This window comes from Ostrea edulis, chromosome 5 (assembly GCF_947568905.1).
Source record: "Ostrea edulis chromosome 5, xbOstEdul1.1, whole genome shotgun sequence".
Taxonomy (NCBI): Eukaryota; Metazoa; Mollusca; class Bivalvia; order Ostreida; family Ostreidae; genus Ostrea; species Ostrea edulis.
Window position 1 is genome coordinate 93,901,731 of NC_079168.1, and position 21,687 is coordinate 93,923,417.

At 34.4% G+C, this 21,687-nt stretch overlaps 2 protein-coding genes across 3 annotated transcripts in view; one reads left to right on the top strand and one right to left on the bottom strand.

Moving 5' to 3' along the window:
• LOC125650372 (limbic system-associated membrane protein-like) overlaps nt 1-10,853 on the bottom strand; it is a 172,868-nt gene extending 162,015 nt beyond the window's left edge. For both annotated transcript variants that reach the window (XM_048878609.2, XM_048878608.2), the window contains exon 1: nt 10,726-10,853. The gene's annotated coding sequence lies outside the window, so the exon portion shown is untranslated. The remainder of the gene's footprint in view (nt 1-10,725) is intronic.
• LOC125661344 (uncharacterized) overlaps nt 1-21,687 on the top strand; it is a 215,584-nt gene that overhangs the window by 179,641 nt on the left and 14,256 nt on the right. The window lies entirely within an intron of this gene.

Here is a 21,687-nt window from a genome sequence, read left to right on the forward strand (position 1 = left end):
CAGTCTATCTGCTCTCTCTTCAATATAATATGTTGACGGTACTACATGTAGAGCGCAGCTACAGTACCCGCAACGTTATTCTTGACATGATAAACTATAGGACACGATACACGCACGATAGGATAGGATACACGCACGATACGATAGGATACACGCACGATACGATAGGATACACGATAAACCTGATAAACGATCTTCACGATAGACCTGATAAACGCAAAACACGATAAACGATCTTCACAATAAACGGAAAACCTGATAGAAATGTTGTAAATTTAGAAACGATTTAGACAGAACGAAATTTTGATACCTACAACATAATTACATTATGTTGATAATAATATTGAAAGATTTCAATGTTCATTATATACCTACATTACGGACAACGCGGATTTCTTGTTTTCCGCGTTCTCGCGATGGGAAAAATCTAACGCGGTAATCTATAAGTAACTCAGTAAAACCGCGTTCTCATCGCGGGATGACTATCAGTTACCTGTCCCCGTCGCGGTAACATTTGTTTAAAACATTGATCGGTTTTGTACCATATAATTTCTTTAATCCACGGTCGTACGTTTTTTTTTAAATTTAATTTATGTTTTTTATGCCACCACAGCTAAAATAAAAAACTAAAATATATACGGCATTGAATTCATTATTTGATATCTATATGAATTTTCTCAGCCAATGATTCTAAAAGTAAAACTTATATTGTCACCTAATGTTTAATATATAAATTATACAGGGAATTAACTAAATGTAATATAATAAAGTGATATCATGCTTCAGTAGCTCTCTCATGCTAATGTATATTACCTTGAATATGAAATAAAACCAAGTAATATTGTGTGTGTAGCGAGGAGGGGGTTATTTTGCATCAAGCTCTGAGTTCAAAGCTCATTCAACATCTCAAGTTATTTTCAGAACGACCGCTTTAAAGATATCAACCGCTTTACACCTGTTAGATATATTTACACTATTAATGATAATTGATAGTCATAAGTAATTGGAGCATATTTATTTGAATTGATATTTTGTTAACAAAACATAGATAAACTGTTTATAAAAACATGAACAAAACCTGGCTTGTTTTAAATTCGCAATTTTGAAACGCTTAGTGTGTAAAAAGATTAGATAATCATCAAAACCAACATAAATTTCCAGTATCTACACGTGCGACTATTGGTTCATGTGTACAAGTAAAAAAAAAAAGCAACGATGACAGCGGAGTCGTGCCCAGTTGAGCAGAATTTTGGGGGATGCAACACCCTTGCACCCTTTTAAAACTTAATCTTCTAAATGTGTGAAATACAATGTCCCTGAGAATGTTAGCTGTCAAAACACGGGTGATACACAAAATGAGATATAAGGACGCGCACAAGTTCAGCAGTTGCTATATAAGTAGCAAACAGGTGGGAAAAAAATCGGAAGAAAAAGAACCATTATTAAAATATGCATGTATGTGATAAACAATGTAATTTACTGATTTTTCTTTTCAAATCGGAACTCCCTATTTTTCTGTTAGTGTTAATTACAAATAATTGTTTCTAGACAAACAAATGTTTATGAACTTCAGATGAAGGAGCTTTCAGATTTACTGTCCTCGGTTTGCTCGACAGACCACTGTCTACTCTCCAGACTACTTAGAATTAAAATGTGATAAATTTTCACTCTCTCTGGACAGACAAATAGCTCTTCTTCTGCCTTAAAATCGACAACTGTATGTTCTCCTTCAAATATACCGTCTTTCCTCGATTCCTAAAAATAGCTTCTTTAACAAAACGAATAAAGGTTTCGGAAAGCATCGTACTTTTTCATTAGATTTTATATACGATCCCGATAGTTTCCGATGCTACACGATAAACGATTTTCACGATAAACGGAAAACCTGATACACGCAAAACACGATACACGACAGACCTGATAAACGCAAAACACGATAGAAAACGGAAAACCTGATACACGATAGGATAGGTTACACGCACGATACGATAGGATACACGCACGATAGGAATGTCAAGAATAACGTTGCGGGTACTGTACATATACACATATTTTGTAATCTTCATGCTTTGACCTTTCGACCAGGTTCAATTTAAACAATATCTATTTGTCAAATACTCGGTACATGAGTGAAATTAGACAGCAGAAACAGCATATTTAGTTTTCTCCTGGAGTTTTATATCAAATAATTATTTAAGTCCTGTACCAGGTTCTTGCTACATTTAGATCACTACAAAATACCCAGCATGAACGTTTTACAAACATATTATTCATGAATGTGATTGAAATATTTTTATACTATATACATTATATTTCTGCTGCCTTCACTGTGACTTGCTTCACCTTTCACGCGTGACTTGCTCTGAACTGTATCCTCTCGACTGCCTCTCCTTTCCTTATGTCTACTCTCAATCTTTTCAGGTCACTAATTGTGTGATAAAAATGCTGAAGTCTTGTTGTAAACCTCTCAAGTTTGTAAAACTATGTGAACAGTACTGCCTTTGAACATAAAACGCATTTCAATATAATGATAAGTTTGAATAAATAGATAAATTCAACACTATTGCGCATCCATGCGCGGATCCAGAAATTTTCTCTGTTTACCGCCACCCACCCCCGCCCTTTTATGCACACCTACAGATCTATTTTTAAAAAAAAATGAAATTCATATAACAATCCACTTGTAGGAATGGCATGTTTCAGAAGAGAAAATTAGAACAATATTTATGATATTGCACATAATCCTAATTTTAACACAATAATGAAATAATTAATGATTTTTCGGTCGTTAATAGCAAGTTAATAGCAAGTGACTTGTTTGGTTATGAGGGGGGGGGGGGGGGGGGGTCATCATGGTTTGCATTACCGGACGTGCCAAGGAAATAGCTTTAGACGCGGAAAAACAATTTGAAATATTTTTTAAAATGTTTTGGCCGAATTTCCTTGATTTTTTTGTAATTGTTTTAAATAGCTTAAATCAATGGAATTTGGATACACATTAATTGTGTTAATTAGTGTCATAAAAGCCTTGATATTGAAAAAAAAATTGACGTCCCACCGATGGATTATTTATTTTGAAATAGTGGAAAAGATGGAGGTACGTGTACGCTTACAAAGTCCATAACTTCAACAAAGTCCATAACTTCATAGTTTGACAGAATAACTTTTTAAAGCATATGGATCCCATTTTTTGGAAGAAACGTTCTTGTGTTGGATGTGGATAGTTTTTTTTCTCTCTTACAATTCGTCTTGCGATTGAGCTTTATATCGATCGATTTCTTTTCTTCTAATTCAGTACCTGTGCTCCCTCACATAGATTAACAAGTTAGTCTCTTTTTTTCTTTTTGTTAGAATAACCAATTCCTTTTGACATTAGTATTTCAATCAGATTTGTGGTTTGCAATCAATTATACACAATTTGTATTCGATGCCATATTACGTATGCCTAATGTTTAGTATATTGTCCCGGTAGCACGACTTTAACAAGTATTTATATGTAGATCCGCCACTGTCAGTCTTATCGTGACGTACGCCAAAACGTAGACATGACGTCACACATCATCTTCCTCTGCCTCAATCGGATCACGCGCTCGTCTTTTTTCGTAAAAGCGGGTACGGAAATAGCCGAGTAGTTACGATTGCCTCTGACTTTCATCAACATTGCACTTCGTTGAACATTACACCTAATGGTAAACTGAAATTTTGAGCAAGGAGACCACAATATTAGGATGATAATCCACGTAATTTCACTGTAATATTTCGAGGTGTGACCCAATCTCTCACCAGAGGGCGTTACGCTACGCTCCACAACACCTCTGTTATCGTCTAATTTACAAGAATTTTGTAAAACAGAGCGTCTTTGAAAATAAAATAAATCTGCATCATTTTCATAAAAAAACCCATACATTTATGAGTTAAAAACACATTGGTAGGTATCGAAACGCTGTATTACGTTAGTGCAACCTTCATTTTTATGGAACTATTTTGTCTTGTCAAATGTATTATTTCACTTTCACTTCGTAACTATGGACTCTACATTAAAAAAAACTAGCGAGATTATAATGATGAAAATCTGACATTGCACAAAGAACAGAAACGTGCCTTTCTGTTGGAGTCAAAGACGTCATTTTGTCCGTGCGAGATCATGTGGTTAGCCGAACTATTTATCAGACGATAACGGAGGTGAAAGTGAAGTTTGCGTAGCGCGCCCTCTGGTGAGAGAATGGGTGTGACCTAGCGAGATCTTTGCCATTTTTTGACAAGGGACTTCTGGGATTGGCGTCAATTTTTTTTTAGTTCGGATTATTTCGCGCGCTTTAGTCATTAGAGCTCGCAGTACGAGTGCTGGCTCGCTATTGTTTGGGAACGCTTTTAATGTTGAATGCATGTATATTGCAGGTTGGGAACACTTCCTCTATAGCAAGATGTTCTCAGTAAAACGCAATTATCATTCTGTAGCGAGAAAGTAAACATTACCACAAACAGGTGTTTTGATCGAAAATAATGGCAAATTCCGTGTAAAGCTGAAAAAGTGCGTCACGCACTCAACTTGACGCGAATTGTCTCTTTAAAATTGGCAACACAGTCAATGAATTTCATTGGAGCTGTAAGACATAATTAGGAGATGTCATATTGTTTACAGTCACATTCTGACCAATTTATGTTGCATTACGTTTTATAAAATTTGTTCGTATAGATAGAAAGGATCAAGTTCCGTACATTACTTCCCTTGAAATCCCTTATTACGTAATCAATTATCATTTTGGTGACATCAGCAGTTGCTGAACGTTAAAACCAACTTCGCTTCAATAATGCTTGACAAATTCTTTTTCGATTTTGCGAAATTTAGAAAATATTTTTGATTTCCCTTGGCTCTTTATTTAAAGGGCCGGCACCTCAAACTTGATATTGTCAAAGACGTCTTAACTGTTTCTACAACATTTGTTCTACTACATTTCACAAAATGGTTTTAGTTTTCTAGATATATACATGTAAGATACTTAGATTAAGGGGTCATCCCCAGAATTCCTTAAAAGGAGATGTAAGACAAAATTTGAAGACAGTATATTGTTTAGAGTCACATTCTGACCAACGTAGAGTATATTATATAATACTATTTTCTTAAAATTCTGTAATCGATGATAATGTTGCTGACATCAGCAATTGCAAAACGTCAAAACAAACAACGTTGCTTCAATAATGCTTGACAAATTCATTTTTAAGTTTTGAGATATTTGGAAAATACTTTTGACTCGTCTCGGCCCTTTATTTGAGGGACTGGCCCCTAAAACTTAATAACGTGGAATAGGTCTCATCATTACCTACAACTTTTGTTCGACATGTTTTTTCGAATCATTTTTCGTTGAAAAGATATTGACGAAAATGTCTCCAAAAATGCGCGTAAAAATTGCGACTTTTTCCGAGACCTACCGAACTTCCGCACTTTTGCGTTTTAAAAAAGTGAATGCGACTATGCACAACTTTTGAAGTCTCCTCTACAATCCCTGAAAAGTTGAAGTTGATATCTTTAACAGTTACCGAGAGCACTCCTGGACAAATTGACCCTTAAAATTTCACTAAAACGTCAATCAGTATCACGGTGAAGTGACTCCAGTGACATTGACCTCTGACCTTAGATCATACAGTATGTATTACTTAAAAACTAGCTATGATAAAGAGATGGAATCTTCAGAAATAATAAAAGGATGATGGGACCATCAATAATGATTGACGTAAACGAAATCGTATAAACAATTGTATCGCATTTAAGTAAATATCTATCATCCCTGAAAGTTTGACGAAAATCGGTCAACACATATCCGAGAAATCGCGTGCACAAAATTTGTAAGAAAAAACAATAATAATAGAGATAAAACTTAAGAATAACAAGATATGATTATAATTTACCGATTATAAAGTCTCCCAAACGAAGTATTGGCTGTATGAAAGTGGCTTTTTCTAAATACTACTATTTTCCTCCATTGACAAAATCCAGGTCAATTTTAACTTCGTTTAAAAAATCTAGATCATGAAGGCTTTAATTTTGAAAATTTTCAAACCATCCCCTTTTTTGCTTCAGTAAAACTGGTGTCACTTCACGTTGATCCTACATATATATTTTGTAGGTCCAAACATCCTTTTATAATTTTTATGATCCCATGTCTCTATCAGTCATGGTTCAAAGTTCTACAAGTTTTTATAATAAAGGTCAAGGTCAATGGGGATGCTAGTTTGTAGGTCACTACACCCTTTTATAATTTCTGAAGATTCCATGTCTCTATCATTTCCAGTTCTAAAGTCAAACCAGACATATGTTTAGGGTCAGAGGTCAAAGTCACTGGAGTCACTTGACGTTGATACCAATTTGTAGATCCCATCATCCTTTTATTATTCCTGAAGATTCCATCTCTTTATCATAGCTAGTTTTTAAGTAATACATACTTTATGATCTAAGGTCAGAGGTCAATGTCACTGGAGTCACTTCACCGTGATACTGATTTGTAGATCTCGTCATTCTTTCATCATTTCTGAAGATCTCATATCTTCATCAGACCTGATTCTTTAGTAATACCAATTTTATGTTCTAAGGTCAGAGGTCAAGGTCACTGGAGTCACTTGACCTTGATGTTAATTTGTAGATCTTATTCTCTTGTAGTCATTTCTGAAGGTCTCATGTCTTTATCAATTCCAGTTCTAAAATCATACGAGTTTGTATGTTCAAGGCCAGAGGTCAAGGTCTCTGGAATCACATGACTTTGATATTGTTTTGTGGATCTCATCATCCTTTCATTATTTCTGAAGACTCCATATCGTGTCACAGTAGGTGTGACACGCTAAAGAACCCTCACTGCTCAATGGCCGTAAGCGCCGAGCATAGGCCTAAATTTGAAGCCCTTCACCGGACTTGGTGACGTCTCCATATGAGTGAAAAGTTCTCGAGCAAGACGTTAAGCAAGATACAATCAATTAATTAATCTTCACGGATGAATATATGTGGGGGGAACTCATCTGGTCATTGTTATTTACCTGGCCGAGAGATCAGGGTGCTGTGTATACTTTTGATATACACAGGACGTATTTTGGGGCCGTCTGCAGAGTTTCTGCGGTGTTAGTGTTTGTATAATGGTTGTATCCCTAACTGCAGCTGACACACAGTCTACACCCATCCCCTCTTTCTCTCTCACTTACTCTCAGAGGCAATGAATAATTTCTTTTATAAATATAGAGTTATCATAAATTAATTATATAATTTATCTCAACAAGTTACAAGTTTTAGAAATGAATGTGCAAATTATTGTTTGATTTCTGATTGCGCATGTCAACAACGTCTGGTATACCCCTAAAGTCCAAATAATTCAAAATAAGCCCTTTTAAAAAATACCCTCACTTGTATTGGTTCTGTTATAATAACCAGTAAGATAACTTATCAGACCCATAAACTTCCCCCAATTCAGTAAAAATCTGCATTACCGAATGACCGAGTTTTGTGCGAACTTTTATATAAGCTCTAATTTCTTCAATATTCTCAACCCGTGTGCCAACCATTTTTAGAACCGTTGGAGAGGTATTGAATAGAGCTATTCAAGAGTATCATCATTCACGAAATAGTGCAAAGCGTTATCGCGCTATGGTACCATACACAATACATGTCGAACAGCCCCCGTAAAACAACAGGTCCATGGACTACATCGCTTACCTGAGTGACCTTCACCCTATCGCTGTTCAGCAGTTGTGATCTTTAAGAGAATCATTATTAATCTTAATTCCCATGAATTTTTTGTGCTCCAACTTAGCCCCCAAAGGATCATAACATAACTGAAAATGAATTTACATGACATGGACATGCCTCAACAGCAATATGACTAACATGACCTTGCTATTCTGGTTAAGACAAATGTCACAAAGTGGTACATGTACATCATGGTATGAAATGAAAGATCTTGACAAAAGAATTAAGAAGGTCAAGGTTACAAGATCAAATATCATTGTTTCACAAGGTCATGCCCTAACGAATCTATATACAAAATATGAAAGCCCTACTTTGAAAGTTTTGAAGATATTTAATAGGTTTTATTTTCTAACAAATAGGTTCAACTATAAGGTTACAAGGTCAAGGGTCATAGTGTGAAATGAAAGGTCTTGTCGTAAGAAATCTATATGCAAAATATGAAAGACCTTTTTAAAAAATCTTACCTATTCAATTCTCCTGGACTAGTGTCCAGGAGATATTGAATAGGTAAGATTTTTTAAAAAAACAGGACCAACTCCAAGGTCAAGTTCAAACTTCTCAGAAGAACAAGATATTGTCATAAATAATCGATATACAAAATATGAAAGCCCTACCTTAAATAGTTCAGGAGATATTAAATAGGTCAATTTTTCAAAAAGTAGGTCAGACTTCAAGGTCAAGATCACAAGTTCAACTTTTGACGTCCATGAGTCATTTCGCGATAATATTGTATCTTGCTTAACGTCTCACTCGAGAATTTTTCACTCATATGGAGACGTCTTCGCGATGATAAGTATTTGCGTAAAATAAGGAATCTACACTATTGTATTTTTAAGAATGTTCTCCCCTTTCAAGTAGGCATGTTTCTTCAATTGAACAAACTTGAAGCCCCTTTATCCAAGGATGACTTATGGCAAATTGGCCCAGTATTTATGGAGAAAAAGTCGAAAATATTAAAAGTTTATGAACGCATAAACAGAAGACCAAAATAGTGATCAGAAAAAGCTCATTTGAGCCTTCGATTCAGGTGAGCTAAAACGTTGATCATTAAAACATGCAGCAGATCCAGCGGGGGGGGGGGGGGGGGTTAAAGGGGCCCGACCCCCTTCCACCCTGGGATTTATGAGTTTCAAATTTTTATTATTGCTATGTACCCCAAAAACAGTTGGACCCTATGGAGAACTTAGGTGTCATGGGTCAGAACAACCCCTTAGTATAGCGCAGCGGGATTTACTAACAAAAGACAATTAAACAATCAATAATATTTATTTACAATTAATAATTGAAAGAAAATTGTAACAATTACAAAATATTAACTTACGGTAGTTGAACAATAAATCCAAACAGAATCTACACACACGGAAATAATAATTCCAAATTTCTAGTTCCCAGTATGATAAAATCCAAAAGCATATAAAAGTGTCTAACCAGAGCTTTTTTATCCTAGGAATTTCAGTGTATATATAATAGGAATGAATTTTCTAGTACAATCTTGAAAGACAATTATGCAACCATTACGTCATCATTCTACTAAAAATAACATGAGGTCGAGAACTATTTCGTGCACAGGCTCAGAACAATCAGCAATATACACAATATAGGTTTCCTGAAAAAATTCCAACAAACACTGCAGATGTGTAGCATTAAGCTTTGCTATTGTTGTATCATTAGCGGTTTGGACTGCAAATTTGTGGTTGTATCACTAAGCATCGCAACAACACTGCAAGTGAAACGCTTAATGATACAATTGTTTCATTTGGGGGGAGTGTATTATTAACAGTTTATACTGCAAACCGTTAATGCGATAATTTGTATCATGAAGTGTTGCAACTGAACCCCTTAATGTAGTTTGTATCATTAAGCGTAATTGTATCATTAGCGGTTTCTACAAATATATCTTTAGGAAATGAATGGAAGAATTGTAGGCATGTAACCACTGAGAGTTCAAATATGATAAATGTAAAATTGACCAGCTTAACGTGAGCAGTTCGGTTTCAATTTCATAATTGAGTTTCCCAAATCCTTATTATATCATAATAAAGGTCTTCCATCTTCTAGGAAGACCTAGCTGTAATTCTATTGTTTCTTCTCATTTTTCACTGACTGCTTTCGTCCTTTTTTCATATCATACTGTTTCCCCTTTTTATTAAGGACTTCAGAAAACAGTACTTGTCTAGTAATGTTTTAGCTTGGTTTACTGTTTAAAACTTATGAACATTTTTCCAATCGATGATGGTAGGATGAATCTGCATATGATGATTAATATTTAAATAGTTTCTCTTTCAGAATCTTTGCGCAATGGCCAAAGAATGAAAATTTGCACATTTGACAAACACAGATTAAATGCATTGGTATTGTTTGCATATATATATATATATATATATATATATATATATATATATATATTCATGTATCCATCTTCTGGCAAGACCTAGATGCAATTCTATTGTTTCTTCTCATTTTTCACTTACTGTTATATATACATGTATGACCATCATTAGATACATGTATTTAAAATAATTCAGATTCTGTTTTCGTATTATGAAGTACTCAATAGAATTGATATTTGAAGTCTATCATAGCTTGTGTGTAGATTATAAAATATCCCCTAATTACCACAGTGAATTGTTTGAATTATTACAGTTATTAACATCAGGTGATATTCATGTAGTAAATTAGTAAAAACCTTTGTTTCTCGGACACCGATGTGTATAATATCATATAGTGATAATGCTTTATCACACATGTAATATCATGATTCATCATACATGTAATATGTGCATTTATGTAAGAAACTAAAACAAAGATTTGTTTGAAACAATATTTGAATGACGTTAGCGAAAATAATCCATAGACCCTCTTCTGGGAACCTCATATTGTAAATTATCGATTTCTAAAAATGTCTTCTTAATTTCATTGATGACGATAGTTGAAAATAAAACAAACATATCGTAAAATTGTTTTTATATGTATCGTGAAACAAAACGTATACTTACCAAGCTAGATTAAGCAGTCGTGGGTTTTATCAACTCCTGGAAATAATTTTACAGCAACTGTGTAATGCCAAAACCGAAAAAGTTTATTTCATGTAAGAACACGTGTCTTACAAATCCGCCACTGTTTTACACTTGGCAGCCAGATAACGAGTGCGCATCCATGTGGCATCTCCAGTTCTCAAAATCGATGTAGAGGGGCGTGAGATATCTTATTGGATAATACATATTCTCTTAGCGGAAGCTTTCCCCTGAAAACAGACGAAAATCAGTGATAGTTAATCGATATAAATTTTATTTTGCAATCCCTGGGTTAGCTTATCAAATTGGTACATGTAATCGCTGTAATCTTGTTATTTCGTAGATATTTGCAGCAAATGGTGTGTGCGTTATGAGAGGAGGAACTCTCTAGAGTATCATTTTTACAAACATCTGGTGTGAACTCTCTTATTTTCTCTTCAGGAGACATCATTGTAAATGTTAATCAGTAGATAATTGTTTTTCATTCTAAGTGCATTCGTGTAATGTTCATTATCGAATGTGGTGCGATTTTAAAAGACATGTTAAAAAGCGACGAAAATTGTGCACATTCATTGATAAACAGCGTTGAGTCCAAATGTTAGAAGTAATGCTTTATCATTTTTTAATCTAAATGTAGCAGTTCATTCTAACACGATTGATCTTCACAAAAAGCGATGCACTTTCGAAGTCATAGGAAATCTCAATAAAATGAAATTGTATAAGACGAGTCAGTGCAGTGATACTTGTACTATAAAATCAAAGGTATACACACTTTAAACGTTTATAGAGAGAAGATTGAATAGGTATACACACTTTAAACGTTTATAGAGAGAAGATTGAATAGGTATACACACTTTAAACGTTTATAAAGAGAAGATTGAATAGGTATACACACTTTAAACGTTTATAGAGAGAAGATTGAATAGGTATACACACTTTAAACGTTTATAAAGAGAAGATTGAATAGGTATACACACTTTAAACGTTTATAGAGAGAAGATTGAATAGGTATACACACTTTAAACGTTTATAAAGAGAAGATTGAATAGGTATACACACTTTAAACGTTTATAGAGAGAAGATTGAATTGAGCTAGGTTTTGATTAAATGAAATGAAACTGCACTGATAGCGGTATAATATTATCTTCAGTTAAGACAGTAAAGGATGGATTCTCTCCATGGTTCAGATAAATCAGAAGATATTTACCATAGAAGTGTGTATTGTCGTCATTCATGAAACATGTACGTGGATTATGGAGATACATGTTTATAATCTTAACATTTAACACTAAAGTGGGATTTTAGATATCTAAATTACTATTTTAAATTTTAAACAATTTAGGAATTGTATTTTCGGAAGCGTGATCATTTTGAATGGCTAAAAAAACATTTATGCGAACAAGCCCAGAAAGCATTAATGTACGCTATGTTGTGTAATATATTTCTACTTGATTGTCACGTGACCTAGACAAGATTGGAGACGTTCTATATTTAGAGAGAAAGGACTAGAATTTAACTACATGTACATTGAGCCTATCAAGTTCAAATTCAGTTTATTCTCTCACACCACTGTATGGTACACAAGGTTCTATATACAATATATACAAATAAAGACAATACACAAGGTGCACATGAAAAGAGCAGAATAAGTTTAGGTAAATGAAATGAATTATGGAGAACAGACTTGGTCATATATTAACCAATTTCACCAGTACATAATTTGAGTCAGCATCAGACAGAAAATTTGTAAAAGCTTGGTTAATAACAATATTTCCTACTAAAACATTTTTTCACCATTCTTCAAAAACTGACACTCTATAGGATACGAGGGCTGTTCGATATGTAATGTGTATTGTACGATATCTCAAAAGCATTCGACTGATCAAATAGTGAAATGAACATTACATCCCTTCAAAGTATTCTCCGCGGTTTGAAATACTTAATTTCTCTCTGAATCATTTCTGAAATGCGTCACGGTACGCTGATTTAGGTAGACCTCTGAGGCACTGACTGATGGCTGAGCCAAGGTCTTGTCGGGACTTATAACGACGACCAGATAAGAACTTTTTAAGTTTTGGGGCTAGATCTGGAGAGTATGGTGGGTATGGCAAGAAGGTAGCCTTCTCCGACTTAAAAAATTGCTTCACAAGCTCAGATGTATGTGATGGAGCATTATCATGAAGTAGACCGTGACACAGGGCGTCGTTTATGATAATATTTCTTGAGCTTTTTTAGTATAACATCTCGGTAATACCGACCTGTAACACTTTTACCTTCGACACCGGAATTTTTACGGCTATGCCATCACATGAGAAGAATATGCAATGAAGAACCTTTTTGTGTGTGTGTTTATGGTTCTTTTGGAAACTACAGGCCTTCTACCGTGTTTAGTTAGCCATATTTTGTTTCCAATTTTTCTTACGGGTTCGAAATAGTAAACCCATGTTTCGTCACCAGTAACAATGTTTGCAAATTGTCTTTGATTGAATTTGGGAAACATTTTGAGCAATTGCTTAGTGGTTTTTACTCGTACTCGTTTTAGGGCCTCTGTGGCTGAGTGGTTAGAGCATCGCACTCAAAATCACACGGCCTCTCACTTCTGTCGGCGCGGGTTCGAATCCCTCTCGCGCCGGTAAGTGAGAAAGTTTCCCAGTTTACTTTCGGAAGGTCGGTGGTCTCTCTCCAGGTACATTGTATCTGGATTCTCTCTTCCACCAATAAAAACTGGGCGCCACCATATAACTGAAAAATTGTTGAGTGTGGCGAAAAACATCAATCAATCAATCAAATCAATCAATCAATCAATCAATCAATCAATCGTACCCATTTTTGGTCATCTGTCGATTTATGCGGTATCCATCTGACAGAAATCTTTCGTACTTTCAAAATACGCTTCAAAATGAAATGAACCCGCGATGAAAAAGATGTTACAATAGGAGTGCCTCAGGGGTCCATATTGGGTCCATTGTTCTTCATTTTATTTGTTAACGATTATCCTAAATGCCTAAAGCACTCAAATGTCTATATATGCAGATGATACATCTTAGGTTGTTTCACATCAATCTATTGATGTTATTGAGCAAAGGTTACATGATTATCTTTTAAACTCTATGAAATGGATGGAAGGTAATAAACTTACGATGAATTTAGAGAAAACACAATGTATGTTGATTGGCACTGCACAAAAACTCTCAAAGTGTAGAAAAGTGTGTATCAAAGTAGGAGATATTGTTTTAGATACTGTTAAAACGGCCAAACGTCTTGGTGTACAAATTGATGAATGTCTAACCTGGTCTGTACACATTGATTCTTTATGAAAGAACCTTTCACGGAAAATAGGCATTTTACGTCGTCTGCAAACTTTTATGTCAAATGCAGCATTATTGAAAATTTATAACACTGTTATATTTCCTCATTTTAATTATTGTTGCACAGTTTGGTGCTCAGCCAAAAACAGGGTTTTTATTGACAAACTTTTTAAATTACAGAAAAGGGCAGCCAGAATTATATTGAAGGCGAAAGTAACTCAGACTTCTACAGCTTATATTTTTAGTGTTCTTAAATGGATACCTTTCATTATTATTTTGTATATAGAAAACTAGTGCTTGCTTTTAAGGTCCTTAATAACATGACACCAGAATAAATGAACGTTTTCAGTTTTGTCAGCCAAGTTAGTTCCAGAACAACAAGAAGTAGCGATAGTGGCATTTTATATTTACCAAAAGTTCGAACTGAATATTATAAACGGTCTTTTAAGGTATCCTCCACAATTTTATGGAATCGGTTGCCCGAGTCTGTCAGAAGCTGTGGTTCTATTACATCTTTTAAATCAGCATATTTGCAGCATTATTACTCAAATAAGTGATATATAGATATGATGTATATGTTTATCCCCCCCCCCGCCCCATTTATATCGTGTGTGTATTTTATGTATATATTTTATATTATGTTATCTATTTTTCTATTCTCTCATTTATCTGTCTGTGAATACGTTTTATACAGGACCACAATGTAAACTAGTCATTTGTACTAATTGTGCTATCCTGTCTAAATAAAGGAATTTATTATTATACCCCCTGCAAACGAAGTTTGGGGGGGGGGTATACTGGAATCACTTTGTCCGTCCGTCTGTCCGTCCGTTTGTCCGTAGACGCAATTTGTCAGAAGTTTATTTCTAATACCGCTGGACATATTTCATTCAAACTTTATGCACATCTTCGATATATTATGTAGTTGTGCATCTATTTTCATAGAAATATTTTAACAGTTATAGAAGTTACGCACATTTTCTTTTCATTTTGGGGGTTGCGCACTTTGTCCAGAGTTTAATTCTAATACCGTTGAACAGATTTAATTCAAACTTTATTCTCATCTTATATATATAATGTAGTTGTGCATCTTCTATTTTCATTGAAATATTTTAACAGTTATGGAAGTTACGGACATTTTCTGGTTTGGTTGTACTTGTAGTAATAGACACAATTTGTCCAGAGTTTATTTCTAATACCGTTTTACGTTCAGAAGTCAATCAAAATCAATGACAAAGTAAAGTTGGCATAACATAATGATCTTTAACAAAGTGAATATAAACTAAAGACCAGAAGAGTTGACCAGGGATTTGCAGTCATACAGCCTAAAATGTGCCAAATAGTATTCATTGTTTATATTAAGCATATTTTTAATATTTCATGTACTGTTGTACTGTAGAATATACACTTCTGCATTCACATTGATTGCCCTGTAGATAATGTGAAAATATCCAATGTGCTTGCATTAAATATTTCCCATCATCTTATATGCCCCGCGGGGGGTATCAGTCCCATTAGGACAGTTCCAGTTATTATTATTATTATAGCGATATGCCTACAGCTTTGGCAATATCACAAATCGTGTATCTGCCATCACTTTCAATTATTTCCTTGACTTTTGAGACATTTGCCTGGCCTGTTAGTCACAGGTCGCTCAGATTTTGCTGCATCTTTGACGGACTCTGTGCCAGTCAAAAATTCCTTTCGCCACCTACGAACTGTCTCATAAGATACCTTATCAGACTCATAAACTCAATTCAGTAAATATCTGCATTACCGAATGACCGAGTTTTGTTCGAACTAATCTCCAATTTCTTCAATATTCTCAAACCGTTCCCCAACCATTTTACAGCAGTGGTCAACGACTGGCTGTATTGAAATGACTATAAGTTTAAAACTATGTGGAACTGAAGGCTCGTGTTTAAACCGTTGGAAAGATATGGGATAGAGGTATTCAAGAGTATTATCATGCAAGAAATCGTGCAAAGCGTTATCGCGCTGTGGTACAATACACGGTACATATCGAACAATCGAACAGCCCTCGTATAATGATATTCATCAGCTATTTGACCCTTGTCATAGATATGACAAATTCTCTCATGTTTTGGAGTGCCACACCATCTCCCAGTCTAGACTGGTAAACGGTAATTTGCAGTTCTGAATCTAATGAATATTATTCTTGCTTTTTTAAGTACACTTAAATATTTTTTCAAATTCAAATTTACTTTTGAAAATACCGTCACTGGATGAAAACGCTAGTTACCGCAAAACTGAAACCATATGGAAACCTTGCGGAAACTTGACGTTGAGGTTTCGCATATGGTTTCTGCAGTGCGTAAACGTTTATATAGTTTCCACAAGTTTCCGTCGAGTTTCAGTCTGCGGAAACCTGAAGTTGAGGTTCCCCGTATGATTTACGCCGTTCGTAATCGATTATATAGTTTCTGTCAAGTTTCAGGCTGTGGAAACTATAAGCCATGGTTTCCGCAATGCTGAAACTTAACTAAAATTCGGAGTTTTTTAAAAGTAATATACAATAAATAATTCAAATTCGAATTAAAAAAAATACACAAACAGTTTAAAGGGACATGGACACGATTTGAGCTGAACACTTTTTTTTTTTTTTTTTTTTTGATTTTTAATGTTTAGAATGCCTAACTAAGGTATAACTAATGATCGGCAAAAATTTGAATGTCAGTAGTCAAGGTACATGGGAGATGCAGAGGTCACAAGTCGTTATGATATAAACAAGGCTCGTGCCATCTTTTTGTTTACACAGGTTAAATAAACTAGTGAACATTTGGATTTAAGCATATTTTTTGTCAATTTATAAGTGAATTCTTAACACAATTAAATATCTTCTAGTGTTTGGCACATCTCATTTTGTTTAAATACGCTATTTTCTATTAAACAGGCTATTGTAAAAAAAAAAAAAAAAAAAAAAAACACAAACAAAACAAAAATACATGGCACGAGCCTTGTTTACGGTACATACATGCAACAAAAAATTGCGAGTGTTGTATCTCACTTATAACTCAACAACTGATATTCAAATTTTGGTTGACCATTAGAAATACTGATAATATCCACATGAACATAACGAGCTTGCAGTTAAAGATCATTGTTCATAGTACACAATTATGACAAAATATAGTACTTAGATCTACCACCATAAGTGGTCATTTAGCTTGCCGATTTATTTATGTTTTATAATTGAGATTGAATAAGCATTTCTAATACCAAGAGAAAGGGAGTTGACCTGTAACGATGTAATCTACACTCCTATTTGTGTTCAATTATGCAGATGAATTACTTAGTATGTTTGCAACATTCGAGCACTAACCTGTACGCAAATATTTGTCGAATATAGTACTTGTTCACAAAATTCAGGACTAGTTAATTTTGAAATCAGCATATCTTTTCATATGAATTTAATGCAGTGACGTTTAAATCATGCAAAGTTTCACACATCAGAAATGAATTCAGAAATCTAATACAAACATGCACTGATGAACACTTATGAAGTTCTTGAAAGTACATGTAACCTGAAAGTCTATATACTGTTATTTAGATGTTTGAATCTAAACCTCAACATTTGCAAAATCTGCATACACTAAACAATACAATTCGATGTGCATTATTTCAACAGTAAGTACATGTACCATGGGAATGTACTCTACACAACTCTAGAAATCGGGTATTGGTAGTAAAGTAAATCTAATTAGATAATATCTTCACCATCTCTATATTATGATAATCCTCAACCATATATATCCATGCACCTTGTAAGTGATACAAATGAACATGATATAAGCATACAACAATCGGCAAAATTAGAAGCCCTCAAATGTGTACTGTTGATTTTTATTATATATTTGTAGAATCAATATTTCATTTATACTGGCATGTATCACGACTGAGATGTTAGTGAAAAAGAAACTAGCAATTACTTGAATTTAGTATTTAGTTCCTGTGTTTCAGCTATCATATAAGAATTTCAACGTTTTAGTTCAGTACAAATTGAGAGTCTAGTGGTTAGGAAACCACTATAAATGAAAGTAGAGTGCTGAGAGGCACATGTACATGTGTAAATATCCTTGACAATTGCGAGGCGAAATTAATTTGTTGATAAGAGAAAAAAATTCGGTTCATTATTCAAAACATTTCCATGTATTGGGATATCTCACATGCAGAATGTCCAGTCTTGTATATACCCTTGCTTTATAGCTCATATTGTGACAACAGAGAAAGGTCAGGCAGAAGAGGGGCACCTTATAATATATCATAAAAATGCAGAAGAAAGTTTGCGTGACTGTATGCTACACCGGTATTGAGTTTATTTCATGATTTTTAGACCTCTAATAAATGTAGACTTTTGATTATAACAGAACATAAATCACCCCACAGATTATTTACATTTAAAATTTAAACAAAGGGAGGCAATTTTGAATTAGGCTCGCAGGGAAGCTATAAAAAAAATTCCCATATTATAGAAAAACGATGCAGAAAATTCACACAAGCATGATTTTTTAAATTCAGACGTTTGTGAAACAATTTGCATGCAGATTTATTCTATTATTTAGATATTTATAAAAGTATGTTATCCCATAAATCTTCCATTGGTCGTTGATTGGATAGTTTTCGCCTGGCAAAATTGATTATTGTTTATATTGAATAGAAAACCTACTAGCTTGACTGAAATAGAACCATGTCATGTTTTGATCGAATGGAAGGTCCAAAGACATGTTAACATTTTTCTGTGAATAGGAGACATCTACTGTTGTTGAGTATCATTCAGGTATGTCTTTAAGAGAGTAATTGAGTAACTATTTCTGAAACTTTTCAAAACAATATTCCATTATTCATCCCTACTAAATATTTTAGTATAGCGTCCATAGTCAACACTGGCAAAACCTGTCTCACGGGATATCCATATTATCCCCGACTCCTTTTTTCATAAAAGAGCAATGTTATTTAACATTGCATTTCATAATCACAACAGAACACATCAATACATGCTTAATGTTTATCTTTTAGAATTTTAAATACAATATACAATATAGTATCCGACCTATTATTTCTCTATATCATTTTAGGTGTTGACATGAAACTTTCACGATGTTGTGGATTCATCATTGCATGTGCATGGGGGTAGTGCGTATGTTAGGTGTGGCCTTCTAAACGATAAAACCATGGATTAAACGATAAACAGGTCGATGCAGGGATATTCATTCTAATGATATGGAAATACGAAATGACAACCTCCAAGCATACTGCAGACTTTATACAAACGTTGATGGGATGTTCTGGTTGGATATTTTCGAAGCTGTTGCAAAAGGCCACCAATTCATATTTACCTTCTCAACACTGAAAAGTTCCGATAGTTTAGGATGCCTTAAGATATATTGATTAAATATCACACAGTTTTCTTTTTATTGCTTTTCAGTCTCTGGGCGCGCATGCGTCAGCAATTATTAGTAGAGTACTCAAAAGTCTTCCAATCAACGACACCTATCGGCAAATTTATAAAGTATTTAGAACAAATAGAGTAAGAAACAATAACTCTGGGTAGAGATTGAAAATGTCCTTCACATGCAATTGCGCTGCTGTCAAATTACTGACGCAGTATTACATATTTCTTTAAAGTACTTAGAATATTCTTGTGCTGCAATAGCAAGAAATGTTTTGTGACACATTTTGAAACGCTTAGCCTATGATATAAAATCCGCGTGGGTTGTATTGGTTTGGAAGTTTGTAAACAATCATCGGGTGTTGCTAAAACGTGGAATGGAAAATGAAACGGAACGTATAATGCTGTATGCATAGTTGATATTACGGAGATGATCGGCATTTTGTAAAATGAACAAGGGCAGCGGAAATGTCATTAAAAACCGGATGTCATCCTTATGTTCTACCGTTTCATATACTTCATAAGTTATACATATATACTTACATGGTGTGTGCATGTACATGTACATATTTTAAAATCGTAATAACTTACTATTCAAGCAAGCGCTTGTATATACTACCCCTTTCCCCGGAGTTGTCATTTTCTGAGACCCTCTAGATCTCCCCCACCGACTGTGACAGTATGTTGTTTCACAAATAAAAAAGATAAAATACCGGAAAAGAAATAACCTTTTAAATATTATTGTTTATTCTCTGGTAATCACTTTTAGAAATGATTTAACAAGCCTATCCAATTAATAGGAGGTTTTCACCCCCTGAAAACAACATTGAAAAGATAAAGTTACAATTGTTACCTCTTTTTCTGTTCTTTTCGCTGTTGATTTTGCTCTCTCTCTCTCTCTCTCTCTCTCTCTGTGTGTGTGTGTGTCTCTCTCTCTCTCTCTCTATGTCTGTCTGCCTCTCTGTCTGTCTGTCTGTCTCTCTCTCTCTCTGTCTCTCTCTCTCTCTCTCTCTCTCTCTCTCTCTCTCTCTCTCTCTCTCTTTGTACCACAACCATTTGTTATGTCACTGTTTTTAACAAGTTGACGTACATTGTCAATACAGTGCTTCAAGTGTCGATGGAGAACAAGTTGTATAAAGTAACCAGGTAACTGCAAACTATATGTTCATCTTCAACTTCATGAATGATTATTCGATAATTACACAATTCATTCATACTTTTAATTCAATTTACTTTTTCTCTTTCAATTCAAACAACTAGGCCTATCATTGTTGATAATTAAACGTACAAATGTAACTCAAGTAGATACATGTAATTTTGTGATGTAGCTAAAATTGAGGGGAGGGAGTGTTCTGGTTATATTATGGCCTATTACCTCACTGGTTTGTTTCTCAGGTTTTTTAAAATAATAATGATTATTATTCAAGCAATTCGGGGAAATCAGTATTATTAAGATAACTTGATTATCTATGGCTTTATTAAGTTTGTATATATTTAGCAAGAAAGTACAGGGGGCAGTTCTTTTCTAAAGATATCAGGAGGCAAACGCCGGAGAGAGTGGTTGCTCCTTCCAATAATGTGGTAAAGAATTTGTAGAATGTGTATCTTCTAAATAATTAACGCCTGTTTACAGCCAGATAGGGGAAAAAAAATTGTTAAGCATCAGAAAAGTCTTGAATTAATTTCGGAGGTCACCAATATTTTCTTTGTAATATTATTTCTCATGCGTGTGGTATATACTAGTGGTTCAAGTAATACAAAAATGTTACTAACAGTTATAGATGAATCATTGGGAGTGATCTACTAAATAATGAGGACATATAAATGTCTTACTGGACTGAGGAGTTATTCACATATTGGTGTATTTAAAAAAATAATTAAATACATCTAGGGATTTTGGCTGCACGAGTCTCCATGGTCTATTCCTGTTCCTGCCAACACGTGATGTGTTACTAGTCACCAGAAACTCGAGATGTTGTACCTGATAAAGAGTCCTTTCTCTGAAGCACAGATAACGATAGATAAAGCGGTACACAGTGTAAAGAAGTAGTACAGTTTTTATTTATGCTAAGCTATTTGACACACAAGTTTTATTTTATTCATACAGGATGAGTAAAAATTAATAATAAATAAAGAAAATGATATTTAAAAAAAACCCAAAACGAATGCTTAATTCCCGAAGATATGAACATGTAGAGCATTGTACTTAACAGCCACTCGAGAAAA